Here is a 15819-nt window from a genome sequence, read left to right as displayed (position 1 = left end):
GAATTACAAGGTGTGGACCGGTCACGTCTAGGGCATGGCCGTCCGGCTAGTGACCACGGTCCCGTGACACCTTTCCTAATTTTATGTAATTTTACACAATTTCCTTGATGTGAAGGAAATATCATGAAACTAAGGAGTTTCATAAGATTAAGGAATTTCCATGAGACGATGGAAATAATAATTAATAAAATAAGGAATTACAAGGTGTGGGACCGGTCAGGGCATGGCCGGCCGGCTAGTGACCACGGTCTCGTGACACCTTTCCTAATTTTATGTAATTTTACACAATTTCCTTGATATGAATAAAATATCATGAAACTAAGGAGTTTCATAAGATTAAGGAATTTCTATGAGATGATGGAAATAATAATTAATAAAATAAGGAATTACAAGGTGTGGGACAGGTCACGGCTAGGGCATGGCCGACCGGCTAGTGACCACGGTCCCGAGACACCTTTCCTAATTTTATTTAATTTTTACATAATTCCTTAATGTGAAGGAAATACCATGAAACAAAAGGAGTTTCATAAATTGAAAGTATTTTCATGGTATCAAGGAAAATAATAAAATATGATGAAATAAAGGGAGAAGCGTGAGACCGACCACGGCGGCATGACCGGCTGGCCGGTGGGCTTGGTCCCCTTAGACGCCTCCTTTAAATATTTTACTATTATTATTTTCTCCATGGTTTGATCGTTCCTCCGTGTTATTAAATGTTCGTTCATGCATTCAAGTGTTCGTTAATGCATTTATTGCTGAATACACTTGCACCATTTCCTTGGGGTTTACTCGATGGTGGCTCAGATGCCCGTACGTTGAATATTTATTACTAACCCATGGAATTCTGCTGGAAATAACCATAAATTGAAGTAACGAAATATTATACAGAACGTATAATATTTTCTAGGAATTCAATTGATGAATCTTGCGACTAGAAATAATTAATTGATGGTTCTATACTAGCAGGCATGCTGTCTATGAGCATTATAATTATTCGGAAATTTAGGTATGAGCTAGCTGGAGCAGAACGCTCGATTTGAATGTTTATCTTGTAAAGTCAGGGAAAATTGCAACTTCCTGAAGACGTAGTGCTATATACTAGTGAGTAATACATCTAGGAGCCGTCCAATCATTTCGATTCTTTATAGAAGTGATTACTGAAATTGCTCAGTTAATGGAATATGATGTGGTCTCAGTTGAGAGATTGCATATATATACTATGAGAAGTAACATACTCGATCAGAGACTTTTAAAGATATTCTGAGAGGTAATAAACTCGATCAGAGGTGTGGCATGAGCTTTCACGCTTTAATGAGAGACATGAGCCTCAATACTCATCTGATTGCTGGATCAGGAGCATGTATAATTATGGTTTTATGATTTTACCCTTTTTCGAAAATCCACCATCTACATTAAGTCCCCCTTCTTAGTGAGGGAAAGTCATGTTCATCGGTCAGCACTGAATGGTGATTTTCTTGTTACAGTTACAGACGAAAATAAGTAGTTGAACTTAGTCGTAAAATAAGATGTTACCAGATTTTTGATTGCATGAACGGACCATGGATTGAACGAAGATCCCAGTTGAAGATAGAGCACCCTTTGAAGAGCAAGAATTGGTGTAGCACCGCTTATTCGGTGATGGAATCTTGGACGGTTTAGGATTCACGGGCCCGGGCCCAAAAAAGAAATCCTTATGGAATTAGGTTTTGGAAATAAAATTTGGTATAAAAGGGATAAAACACCTTATTTTTTTTATTTCTCCTTCATAGCCGACCATCACATTCACCCCTTCACCACCTTCACGTCAGCATCAGGAGGAGTAGCAGAAATTTTCGCTGGAGCTTCCACCGTCCAGCCGGAGCAGCCACTGTCCGGCCAACTTCCGGTCGTCGCCGACATGTACGTGATTTTTTTTTCATAGTTTGTTGTTTGTTCATGAGTTGTTCATCATAAAAATCAAATGTGTATATACATGATTTTGGACGTGAGTTTTATGAAAAAACCCTTGTTTTAGGAACGTACGTTCGTTCGATCGTTAGTTTAAGAAACTAGCAATAATCCCTGATTTAGAAGAGATTTTATTTTAATATGTATAGACCTGTGTCTAGTGATAAATTTTGTTTATGATCTTTCATGGAAATCAAAACTTCATCTTAAAAGATGTGAGCTTTCACAAAATTAGCATAAACCTTCGTCTCAAAGACAAACGATCGTACGAAGGAAAAAAAAAATTATTATGAAACCGTGACATGTTGCATGAAAAATATATGACATATTTTGTTCACATGAGTTTTCTCACGCTAAAGAAAAAGTTTTGAAAAAATTTTACGTAAATGATTCACGTCTTTATTATTTTGTTAAAATCAAAATATAGGTTTGAGCAACTCTGGAAGTTAGACAAATTATTTATGATGAAATATTGCCTTGGTGTGAGTTTTATAACTCAGTTGTGGCTGTGCACACTATGAAAATTATGTTCACGATTTTATGAAAACCTGAGTTTTGCTCGTCTTTTGTAGATTTCAAAGAAACGAGCAAGTTTTGAAGTGTTAACACTTGCATCACAATCACTACTGTTAGTAGAATCGTAAAAAGGTAAGAGTTTAAGAATTACCATTTTGTTGCAAAATTGACATTGGCACATTCATGATTCTGTGTCCCTGGTTCCATACAATGGTGTCTTCCAGAAGTGATTATTCTTCTAGCTCCTCTGAGGAGGATTCCAGGACCTTTACGGCTAAAGTGCGTGCCAATACGGATCATGATAAGAAGGTGATAAATAACATGCCTCTCAACAAGATAAAAGTTTCTCGTGATGATCTCTTGAAGAGGAAAGCCATGGAGGAGGCAATTGCTGAGTATCGAGAGAACAGACGTAGAATTCAGCGAAAGACACAGGAAGCCGAGGAGAGATTCCGATCCCGTCCTTATGGTGTATCCTCAGACTCGGATACTGAAGAAGAGGAACCGGTATGGGAGCCGATGGAACGTAAAAATAGGCCATATCCACCGCACAAAGAGATTGAGCGACATGTTAAAGCTGATCTTCAAGCTGAATGCGAAGAAGACAACTGGAATGCAATAAATGGTGATATCGTCGAGGAAGAATTCTCTAGTTCGGACAGTGATTCTAAGAAAGAGTCTGATGAGGATTCTTCATAGGATGATGATGATGACGAATCGGATGACTCTGAGGATTAGTCTTGCCCATAATCTTATTTGAACATTTGAATGTTTTTTTCTTCTTTCTTAGTCTTCATGGTAGATATTTCTTTGATTATTTGAACAACTTCACTTCAGGATTAGGATTTTCTTTTTGAATGAGAAACCCTTTTATTAATATTAATTCCTTCTGATTGAATCAAATGAAATGGACCAATGTTCATGCGCCAAAATCTATGATGATCCCTTTGACTTGCCCTGATGATTTCCATCTGTGAAAATGTTAGAATGTGCCATGTGTGACGTCCACAAGGTCGTGTGGGTATTCTCTGACCATGTACGGCTTTGGCCATTGTCAGTCCCCAGTATTGTCGCACTTCTTCTATGTTACCAGATATACTCTGATTTGATAATTAGGGTTTCAACAAAAACCGTAACATATTTGACTATCCGCAATAGGATAAGCATCCAGACCTTCAATGTTTAGGCTTTTCTATTTAAACGGCATATCGTCTTCTGCCCCTGTGTATTATCGGAAGAAGTTTTGATGATGACCATACCTATCATCACCATGGCTAGCAGTAGTGCTTCTTCTCAAAATGAATGTCGGGAAAACCATGATGCAGAAGTGTCCGTCTCGGTAAGTTGAACGTTTTCTTCCATCTCCATTTGATCAGGATGACTGATCAAAGAAAATAATTTGTTGCAGGATAATCAGAGAAATCATCCTTCATCTTGTAGCTTGAGACCCAAGCGGACTGTTAAGGCTCCTTCCCGGTGCAGGTCAGCTCGTGAAGCCGGAACATCCGTAAGTAATTCCATGACCTCTTGACTGAAGCTTTATCACACTATCCAATCTTTATTGAAATTGAAAACTTCTTCATCGCAGGTTGATGTTCATGTTGTTGTCGATGCTAGGAAGAGGAAGAATAGGAAGTTCGTGACCGTGTCTGATGATGGCAGCAATCATGTTGATGAGAGCTCTACTAATTCCGTAGGGGATGGAGTTAGAGTTCGCTCTCTTGAGTACCCAACAGCTGGACTCCCGTTTGAAACTCCCATGACCAATACTTGCCCGAACAACGAGGTAGTTGGTGGATTCATCATTCCCAAATGTCATTCCTCTCTATACACAAAGATTTGGAGAAAGTACGGGCACATTGCTACAACCGAAGTGTGGAGAGACTTTCTGCCGACCCTCTTGACTACCGTCGCTGGATTATTACTGATAATTGAAAAGATGAGCAAGATGAATCTGCAAGACGTCAAGAATCATGAGTTGCATAGATGGGATGTCTTGATTTCGGAATTGTGAGAACTTGCGATTCAACATAGGAAGTCTTCGTCATCATCTTGAGATGTTCAAAATTGACAGGGCAGCGGCTGCTGCTGACGCGATTTTCGCTACAATTGCTATCTTGGAGAAGGAGAAGGCACTTTCCTTGTAGTCGGCATGGGTTGAGAAAGTTGTTCAGGACTTGAAAGTGAAGACTAAAAATTTTCACAAGAGGCTTGACATGGCTTTCTATAAGAATTAATCTCAAGACAATCCTTACGATTGTACTTAGTACGATAGAAACAACAAGATCAGATCACACAACTACGAGAAAGTATTATCTGTCTGGCTTCACAATCCCAATGAAGTCTTCAAGTCGTTAACCTACAGGGTCTCGGTAGAAACCTAAGGTTAAAGGAGAATCGACTCTAGCTAATACAACTAATATCACACAGGAGGTGTGGGGATTAGGTTTCCCAGTTGCTAGAGTTCTCCTTATATAGTCTTTCAAATCAGGGTTTTCAATCAATGTTAGCTTAGTATTAAATCATTCAATATTCACCGTTAGATGAAAACCTGATTAGATTCAAGCTAATATCTTTCAACCGTTAGATCGAAACTTAGCTTGTTACACACAAATGAAATGCACGTTTATCTAGGTTCATGTAACCGTACCCAAACATGTACATCTAGTTGGTTCAACAGTAGTTAACCAAATGTTTAGCCATATGAGCACTTTCATATCAACCATATTCTTCTTTACCACAACTAGTTCAAATGACTCAAATGAACTAGTTAGAGAGTTGTTCAATTGCTTAGATCTTTATAATAGACACAATTGAAACAAAAACGATTTGATTCACTCGAATTGATTCATGAACTTTATAGCCACGGTTTGCAAACTTGCATTCCTTAGTTTATATAAGTTTAAGTTCACGGATAACCGTTTTTAGAAAATAACCAACTTAAGTACGCGGACTGGTACGCGGACTTAAGTACCCAGAATAAGTTTGTAAACAGTTCACAAACTTCGGCAGATTTTCTCGGGAAGAGAACCTCTGACAGTAGGCGAACTGGGTTCGCGGACTCTGTTCTGATTTTCCTGAGCAGCAAAGTACGCATACTTTGGTTCAAGTAATAAGGACTTATACATGTATGAGTTACCACACAATGCTTATATCCAATAATGGTTATATAATCTAAACTCTCATTTCAATCATTGAAACATTCTTAGAGGACGTTATATAGTTGTTCACAAACCATTTTTCGTCAAAGCCATTTTCAAGTGATTGAAATATAATATGACTTTCGTCACTAGTAAAGATGAACTTGGACAAAGAGAAAGCTTACCAACACATATTTCGAGAAATAGATAAGCGAGATAAACTCTGCTCGAAATAGAAAATATGTATAATCAAAGTATATGTAGCAAAACGAATTTTGTCTCAAGATAGGAGATAGAGTAGATAGACTTTTGAGTGATAAATAAGTTCAAGTCTCCACATATCTTTTAGTCGATTAAGTTCCACCAATTCCTTGAGGAGTTATTCGTATTTGTATGATGATCGCCATGGAGTCTTGAGCTTAACTACACTTTCTATCCTAGTCCGAGACTTAGCTATAAGTAGACTAGAAATCAAGACTTATAGTTGTGATCACTAACATTGACAAACATGCTTGAGATAGCAACGCATGCGAGTTCGATCGAGCAGTGCTCTAACAAGACTAATCATATGGCTAACCTCGGTTAACTATTTGTGAACCAACATGGTGTACACATTTGGGTACGGTTACATAAACCTAAATGAGGGTACATTTCATTTGTGTGTAACAATCTAAGTTCGATCTAACGGTTGAAAGATATTAGCTTGGTTGAATCAGGTTTTTCATCTAATGGTAATTATTGAATGCTTTGTTACCAAGGTAACTTGGATTGCAAACCCTGATTTGAAAACTATATAAAGTAGAACTCTAGCAAATGGGAAACCTAATCCCCACACCTCCTTTCTGTTACTAGTTGCATAACTAGAGTCGATTCTCCTTTAACCTTAGGTTTCTTCTCGAGACCTTGTAGGTTAACAAATTGAAGACTTCATTGGGATTATGAAGCCAGGCCCAACTATTATCTTTTTAGTTACATGATCTGATCTTGCTGTTTCTATCGTGATTGAGTGCAATTGTAAAATTGTCTTGAGATTTATATCTCCAATAGTCAAGATAGAAAAGTAATCACAAACACCTTCGTCTCATCGTTTGTGATTCCACAATAACTTGTTTTGCTAGTCGATTAAGTTTATTGTGAGGTGATTGATAATACTAGGTTGTTCTTCGGGAATATAAGTCCGGTTTATAAATTGGTTCCTGTTCACCTTGATTTATCAAAAGACGGAACAAAAACTCTTGGGTACTTCTGTGGGAGACAGATTTATTCAATCCTAAAGATTTGTCTGTGTGAGACAGATTTGTTTATCAAATGTTCGACTTTGGGTCGTAGCAACTCTTAGTTGTAGGTGAGATCAGCTAAGGGAATCAAGTGCGTAGTATCCTTCTGGGATCATAGACATAAGGAGCGCAACTGTACCTTGAATCAGTGTGAGATTGATTAGGGTTCAACTACAGTCCAGTCCGAAGTTAATTGGTAGTAAGCTAGTATCTGTAGCGGCTTAATACAGTGTGGTGTTCAAACTGGACTAGGTCCCGGGGTTTTTCTGCATTTGGGGTTTCCTCGTTAACAAAATTCTGGTGTCTGTGTTATTTATTTTTCGCATTATATTTTGTTATATAATTGAAATATCACAGGTTGTGCGTTAAGAACAATCAATTAGAATATCCAACCTTTGGTTGTTGATTTACATTGATTGACACTTGAACAATTGTCTTTGGTACCATTCAAGTAATTCCTATTATATTCAATCGGGATCGCGGATTTCTATTTGCTGATTGTGGATTGAATTAAGAGTTAGAGATATTAAACTCTTTGATATACTTTATTCTAGATTGAGTCTGACCGTCTAGTTGATTCTCTAGAAAGTGTACTGGAGTAAGTCCTCTCAGATTTCCAAACGAATTGTTGGGTGTGGTTGTTAGACCCCCTCATTTTCACCAAGTACACCATAATATTTTGCTAATACAACATATTTAACAAGAGTTTTTCTTTAAATAATTTGTTTTATCAAGGTTGTAGTTGATCTTGAAAAGACCTTAGTGATGAAACTACACAAACTCTTGTCATATTTGTCATATCAGTTTTAACATTTTAGTTCTTCCTTTGATGTTGCTGCTGTAAGTTGAGCTACTTTATGTTCGTAATGATTAAAATGTTCTAGTATTGCGTATGTTTTAAATAATCTGTTTTGTCAAAGAGCTGAGTTTAACAACAGCTTCTTGAAAACTTAAGTTCAAGAAGAGGAAGATCGAGTCTGATAAGAGAAAAAATCTTGGAGAAAAACTCATTTCCCACATAACAAATAACATGGTTGTAAAAGTTATAATCCGTGGCTGGTTGAGATTTTTTTTTAAGATCTAAGGAAAGTTGTCTGGGGAAAACCCAACTAAACGTCGGCTCGACTCCGACGAAATAACCAGAGTTAAGTCATAAAATATTGTCTTCTTACCAGGAGTTAGTTTTAGTAAGTTGCTTCAACCTAATATCGGTAGGGACTATCCAAAGAATGAGGATACTGAAACAGGCGCAGAACAGAGCTAGTAATTCAAAATTAGTTACAAACTCGTTGATTCCCTAAGAAAAAAGATTGTAGAGAAGAGGTGATTATTCGGACTCCAGACGAACCGACAATGAATAAAAATATCATAATCAATAAACTCAACAAATTTAATGCAAATATAATAATTTTATTAATCAAAAAGGTCCACTTAATTTTGTTTTTAGAGCTTCTTACACAGATAAGTCCTACTAAATAAGTCTGGCGTCATTAGGGGCGACCCTGAAAGAATTAGGGGCGACGGAATAAGACAAAATATGTTGAAAATACTTATATGTCCCTTCATAATCGGTAGTTTAGTATTTTTTTTATCTACCGATTGTGACTATGTTCTTCTCTTCTTTGAGAAATTCAAAAGTCCATTGGTTTTGAAAATTTTGAATTTTGGCCTACTACCACAATCGGTAGATAAATAACATCACGAAACAACCGATTGTGCAAATAGAGAAATTTAAAAATTCCATTGGTTTTTGAAAATTTCGAATTTGGGACTACTAGCACAATAGGTAGATAAAGAACATCACGAGACTACCGACTGTATAATCGGTAGATAATAAACATCACGATTCTACTGATTGTGAAAATAGAGAAACTCAAAATTCCATTGGTTTTTGAAAATTTCAAATTTGGGACTACTAGCACAATCGGTAGATAAAGAACATCACGAGACTACCGATTGTAATCGATTGATAATAAACATCACGAAACAACCGATTGTGCAAATAGAGAAATTTAAAATTCAATTGGTTTTTAAAAATCTCTAATTTGGGACTACTAGCACAATCGGTAGATAATGACCATCACGAGACTACCGATTGTAGAATCGGTAGATAATAAACATCACGAGTCTACCGATTGTGAAAATAGAGAAACTCAAAATTCCATTGGTTTTTGAAAATTTCGAATTTGGGACTACTAGCACAATCGGTAGATAATGAACGTCACGAGACTACTATTTTAACTACCGATTGTAATTTTCATAACACAAACCAAAATACATCAAACTAAACTACCGATTGTAGTTTATCTACCGATTATGGAGGGTATAGTTGTCATTTAGAAAAATCACCGATAAGGGATGACTTAATTTTACGCTTGGGTGACCTGTTTTGTCTTTTTGTGTCTCCCCTAATTCTTTCAGATATCCTCTAATGACGCCAGGTAAATAATTCCTAAACTTTTCAGAAATCTAAAACTTGTTTCTCAGGGTATCTACTAGATGTTGCAGTTGATACTACCTCCTCAAGCCTCAACATCCCTTGCAAGTTGCAAGTGAGTAGGCTGCTGGCCCAACAGTTTCTCTAGCATCTTCCGTTGGATAAACTCAAGAAGCCACTTGTAGAAAGTCCTAGTAACTACAGCCAGCAAGCCCGGTCGGATAATTTTTGTATTCTAGAGTTTAAGGTGGTATTATCCATACGGGTGCTCCGTTGAAATGCACTAACTTTGTGGGGGGGGGGGGGGGGGGGGGGGGGGGGGAAGGATAAAGATTGTACGTTTTATTTAAGAGGAAACATGCAGAGGCTTCCTTAGAAGTATAGAGTTTATCCATGGTGAAAAATCCATGAACTCTTCAACACAAAGCTTGTCTTTTCTCATTCTCTTTGAAATACTATCAACTACATTATTTAGATCTCTTTTGACATGAGATATCTTGCAAAAAACTAAAAGAATAAATCAATGTTTTGATCTTACTAATAAGATTTTTACTTTCCCATCTGACTAAACTAATATCAGATGTGATAGTCTTCACAACTAACTCTGCATCAGCTATAAGGTGCACTTCAGTGATGCGTTGCTCCTTAATCCAGCTGAGAGCCTCCATAATAGCCATGCACTCAGCAGCTCCGGGGTCGATCACTCCGTCTGCATAGGATCATTTGACACCTGAGTAGGTACCTGCAGTAGATAAAAGCACAATACCAGTGCCAGCAGTATTAGTTACATGATCAAAAGATACATCAACAAAGACTATATGTGTATTGGCAGGTGCACATTCAGTGATGTTCAATATATCATAACAGGGATGTGTAGTATGTTTCAAAGACAAAGCAAAGTTTTGTAAATGGAAGCGTATTCTAGATGCAGTTGAGATAGGGTTTAGGGTTTTATCCTCAAAGATGTTTTCACATCTTTCTTTCCATATAATCCAGCATCCCACCATCAAAGTCAGCTTCCAAGTATTCTGCTCTTCTAAACCATTTATATGACCAAGAAATCATCCACTCTTTGATACTCCCACAATTTTCTGCAACTCTGTCAATGTTTACATTCAGGTGCATCCAGACAGATCGAGCAAAACTACACTCAAGTAGGAGATGATATAGAGATTCAACTTGACAGCTGCAGATGTTACATTGAAAGCCAATACTGCTATTCTAACGAGCTGTTTTATCTTTTGTATGCACTATATCCTTAAGACACTTCCAGATGAAGAGCTTGATTCTATGAGTAATTTTCGTTTTCCAAAGGGCTTTCCAAACTTCTTTAGGTACAGTATTAAGTGTAGCTTGTTGAGAGACAGTATTCTCTACAAGCTTGTTATAAGCACTTTTAACTGTGAATAATCCATCCTTTGTAGGCCTCCATCTGACAACATCTTCTTTTTCCATGTTGATCCGCATTCTTATGATTTTATCTGTAACTTCCGGAGTGAAAAGAATATGTAATAGACATACGTATAGCTCTCATGACTTGAACAAGAAGGAACTGGTATTTCTTGCAGATTGATAATCCAACGATCCTTCCATATTCGAGTCTTCTTTCCATTTTTGATCTCCATGCACACATGTCTTTGTAGAATTTTGAGACCATCTTCAATATCCTTCCAAATCCATGAAGAGTTATTTCTATCATTCTGAATATGTAGAAATTCTTCACCTCTAAAATATTTAGCTCTTAACACTTTGACACAGAGCAGATCTGGTTGTGTGCTGATTTTCCAAGCCATTTTGGTCAGGGGAGCTTGATTCAGCATCTCAAGATCCCTAAAAGCTATCCCTCCAAATTCTTTTGGAATGCACATATTACTCCAAGAGATAGGGTTGTTACCTCTGTTAGATTTGTAATCCCAAAAGAACTTTCTATGCAATGTATCTAGCTGCTTAATCAGTTTTTTTGGAATCTTAAAAGTACTCATCTGATATAAAGGAACTGCATTGAGAACAACTTTCACCATTGTACCTCTACCAACTTGACACATTGATTCACCTTGCCAATTATCAATCCTCCTTTCAAAAGCAGTTTTGATTTCTTCAAAGGACTGTACTTTAGATTTCCCTATGATAAGTGGAGATCCCAGATATTTCTCATTATTGTCCATATTCTTTATACCAAGAATGTGACTAAGAGAGTCACAGTATGAAAGATCCAAGTTACTACTATATAAAATGGATGATTTATCAAAATTAATGACCTGAACAGATTGAGAACCAAAATCTTCAAGAACTTGTAAGAGATTGGTGACGCTGGTTAAATTAGCATGTGTAAAGATAATACAATCATCTACAAAGAGAAAATGATTAATGGGAGGAGCACCTCTAGCTGCTTTGATGCCTGGTATTCTCTTTATTTGATGAGATGAAGTAAGAGTTCTAGAAAACCATTCCATTGCCATGATAAATAGATAGGGAGATAGGGGATCTCCCTGTCTAATTCCCCTTGAAGGATTAAACTATGCACATGGAAAACCATTAAGAAGAACAGATAATGATGTTGTGCTAATACATTGTTGAATAAGATGAATCCAATCCTCACAAAAACCAAAACTTCTCATTACTTTAAGAATAAAACACCATTCAATCCTGTCAAATACTTTTGACATATCTACTTTAAGAGCTAACCATCCACTCTCACCTTCCTTATTCTTCATCGAATGAATGATTTCATGAGCTATGATAGTGTTATTATTGATTAATCTTCCAGACACATAGGCAGATTGATAGGGTGAAATGATACGATCCATCAAAGGTTTCATTCTTGAGACTAAGATCTTGGAGGCAATCTTATAAGAGGTGTTACATAAGATTATAGGTCTGAATTCAGATGGTGTAGTAGGCTTCTTAGTTTTAGGAATTAGAGAAATATAAGTCTTGTTAAGCGAATGTGACATATTCTTGGTGCTGAAGAAATCCTTAACCATGTTGCAAACATCTTATCCCATGACATGCCATTGAGACTTATAAAAACCATCTTGAAATCCTTCTGGTCCTGGTGCAGACCAATTTTCCATGTTCTTTAGAATACTTAATATCTCTTCATTTGTTGGTATGGAAGTAAGCAAATTGTTATCTTCATCAGTGATGACAGTAGGGAGATGATTATAAAATATTTCTTCAATAACAGGATTAAAATAAGTACATATATCCTGAAAATTCTCAGTAAGAAGATTTGACACTTGCTCTCTTGTATGAACCCAGATCCCATTTCTATCTTTTAATGAATCAATATTGTTTCTTGCTCTTTTCCTCTTGTAAAGAGAATGGAAATACTTAGTATTATTATCCATGTCTTTTAAAAAGTTGTCTCTTGAATTCTGTTTATTAAATCCATGTTGAATGTGATGCCATTTTTGAAGTTCTTCATTCACCTGGAAAGTTTTTGAAGTATTTTCTTGAGAGAAAGGAAGAGCTTGTAATGCAGAGAGTTCCTTGTTAAGACTGTCTATCTTCATATTGATATCACCAAAATGCTTCTTATTCCATTTAGCAAGTGCAATTCTAGTAACTACAGTTTTTTATTTAGCTTGAAAGCAGCATACCCTTGAACATGGATGCTCCAAGCTTTAGCAACTTCAACAGCACATCTCTTGTCATTTAACCATGTCTGAAAAAACTTGAAAGGCTTCCACAATTTAGGCTGATTGTAATCAGTAATGAGCATTATTGGAAAGTGATCACTGCCAATTTGATTAAGATGATGAACTTTTGAAGAAGGAAAATTTACATTCCAGGAAGGATTACCAAGAGCTGGATCAATTCTTGAACGTTTTTTCCCAGTGCCAAGATTATTATTGGTCCATGTATGTTCATGACCAATAAAACCCAAGTCTTCTAAACCAATATCTTGAAGCATCGCATTAATACCACCATCACTTGAAGTAGACATAGAAGTATTGGAATTAGAAAGATGGATATTTAAGTCGCCTATTAAGCACCACGGACCGGAGATGTTTTTTCCCGTTTCATTGATGAAATCCCATTGTTCCTGTTTTTTATGACCTTTCCCATAACCATACATACATGATAATAACCATTCAGGCTGACTAGGATCATCTTGGATGAGAAGATCATATTATTTTCACAGGTCAAAACTTCACAAGAAAAACCATTCTTCCACATGATAACTAGGCCCCCAGATAAACCAACTGAAGATAGATATCTCACATTTGGGAAATGATATGGAGCAACTAGAGGTTTCATCTTAGCTTCATTTAATTTAGTTTCATATAAAAAGATAATATCAGGGTTTTGTGTCCTAATTATGTCTTTGATATGATCTCTAGTGTTAGTTGCTTTCAGCCCTTAAACATTCCAGGAAACGATTTTCATTATCAAAAAAGAAGTAATGAAACACAAGAAACCTACAAATACTAACTCAATGAAAGAATAAGTTGATGCTCCTGATTTCAAGTTCCTAATATGACTATAAAAATTACTATGTTTTTTCATGTAATAAATGCATGCAAGAAATAACAGGCAATATAAATGACATAAATCAAACTTTTCAAAATAAGAAAAAAGATAATTAACTTTAACAAAAAAGGGAGGAATTACCTGACTCCTCTTATCAGTGATAGAAGTTTGTTTATCTCCCATTGTGAGCATGTGAGTATTTTGGTTCATCGTGTTGGTATCAGTGATGGTAACATGGGAAGAAGACTCAAACTCCGTGATACTGCTGTTTCCTTCCTCATTAGATCTGAGCCTATTTCCAAGTCTTAAATCTTCTGTTTCTTCCGTAGCTTTCCTCTTGAGTAAAAAATCCATGTTAATGATCCTTCCATCCTTAGGAGGGACGAAAATAGCACTCTTAACAAACTTATTTTGTTTTTTTTTTTGGTTCGGGAGCTGAAGAAGAATTCATGGTAGTGATAATTTTCCTGACACTATTAGCTTTCCCAAAGAAGTAAGTCTTTTCATGTGCCTTTGCCAAATAATTTGTTGCATCCTTGCAAGCTCCACTGCAACGGTTAATTATGTAGCACTCTGTACAGATACTAGGAGGTTGTCTTTCGTAGAATTTTTTTGCCAACGAAAGACACCTGCATTTGTTACAGCTTTAACACCTATCCTCATTGGCATCGATAAATCCACGTTCACACATACTTTAACTGGGTCACTGCCATTATGAATGGCATCTTTTGGCTCTATGCTTGTTACCTCACCCAACAACTTCCTCAATCTTGGTCACAGATGCAACATTCATGTGTTCTGGCAAAAGAAATTTCAACTGGATCCAGAATTGCTGAAAGCCTCAATGCTTGTCAGTATAAACCATCTCAGGAATGTAATCATGTACCACCAATAAATGCTTGTTGATGTGCCAAGGTCTTTTCTCAATCACCATGTTTAATAAATTCCAACCACTAAATTTGAAGATCATCATATTGGGTTCAACCTCCACAATTCTTAGTTGATCTTGTGTTAACAACGGCCAGGTAAACTTAATGAATCTTGCAACAGTGTCATAATTCATTCTTCCCTCTGTAATAACTTTTCCAATAGCACTTGCTTCCCAGTTCGATTCTTCTTCAACACTCTCATTATTCTCCTTCTGAAAAAAAACAATATCATTCGTATCACCCAAATCCAATATAGTGTTGCTTGTTTGAATTTGTTAACCAGATCACCTACAATACTTGCATTTTTCTCTTCCATGATTACTCTTTTTTTTGGTTTGTGATGAGAAAATAGTCTTGATGGTTATTAGGTTTTATAAAAATATCATAATCGTGTAACTGAGGATAATTTAGAATTGAATTGTTGAGATATTCAGGCTTGAAATAAGATAACAGAATTGAGCGCAGGAGCAGAAAAAGGAAACTAATTCTCCTAAGGTGTTTGACTTTATAAATTTTGAAATTTTTTGAACTATCTTGAAGGCGGGATGAAACCGTGATTTGAGTTGCCGAGTTGAGACGGACGTGATTCCTCTTCCTCCACACATAAATGAAACCAAAGATACTACCACAGATGAAACCTGCAAGCAAACGCTTATAAAAATACTCAGCAAAAGCTTCAACATCACAATATGAATATAGACAAAAGCCATTAGAGATTAAACAAACTGCATAAACAATAAGAAGAATACGAAAAAGATTAGTTCCTCATTAAAAAAAGAAGATGAAAAAAGAAAACAAAAATTAGCTAGATCAGTAGAACATTAACATATAAGAATCTAACAGAAACCGTTTGTAAAAACCAAAGTTTTAGAAATATTAAGCTTTAGAGAATGACATTGCAATAGAAAAAATGAACTGAGTTAACTCAGAAAAGGAAACCGATACTCGTAGAAGAGAGAGAAAACTTGATATAAGGTGTTTTACGTGTGAGCTAACTTTTGAAAATAGTTTCTGATGTTATATGCCTCAATGGATCGTCAAAGTCAACATATATTTAGGTTGCTTCCGCTGAAGTCTTCTTCCCCATGTTACATAGG

The sequence above is a fragment of the Papaver somniferum genome, chromosome 4, assembly GCF_003573695.1.
Source record: "Papaver somniferum cultivar HN1 chromosome 4, ASM357369v1, whole genome shotgun sequence".
Classification (NCBI taxonomy): domain Eukaryota; kingdom Viridiplantae; phylum Streptophyta; class Magnoliopsida; order Ranunculales; family Papaveraceae; genus Papaver; species Papaver somniferum.
The sequence above is the reverse complement of the archived record's forward strand: the minus strand, read 5'-3'. Positions refer to the sequence as shown.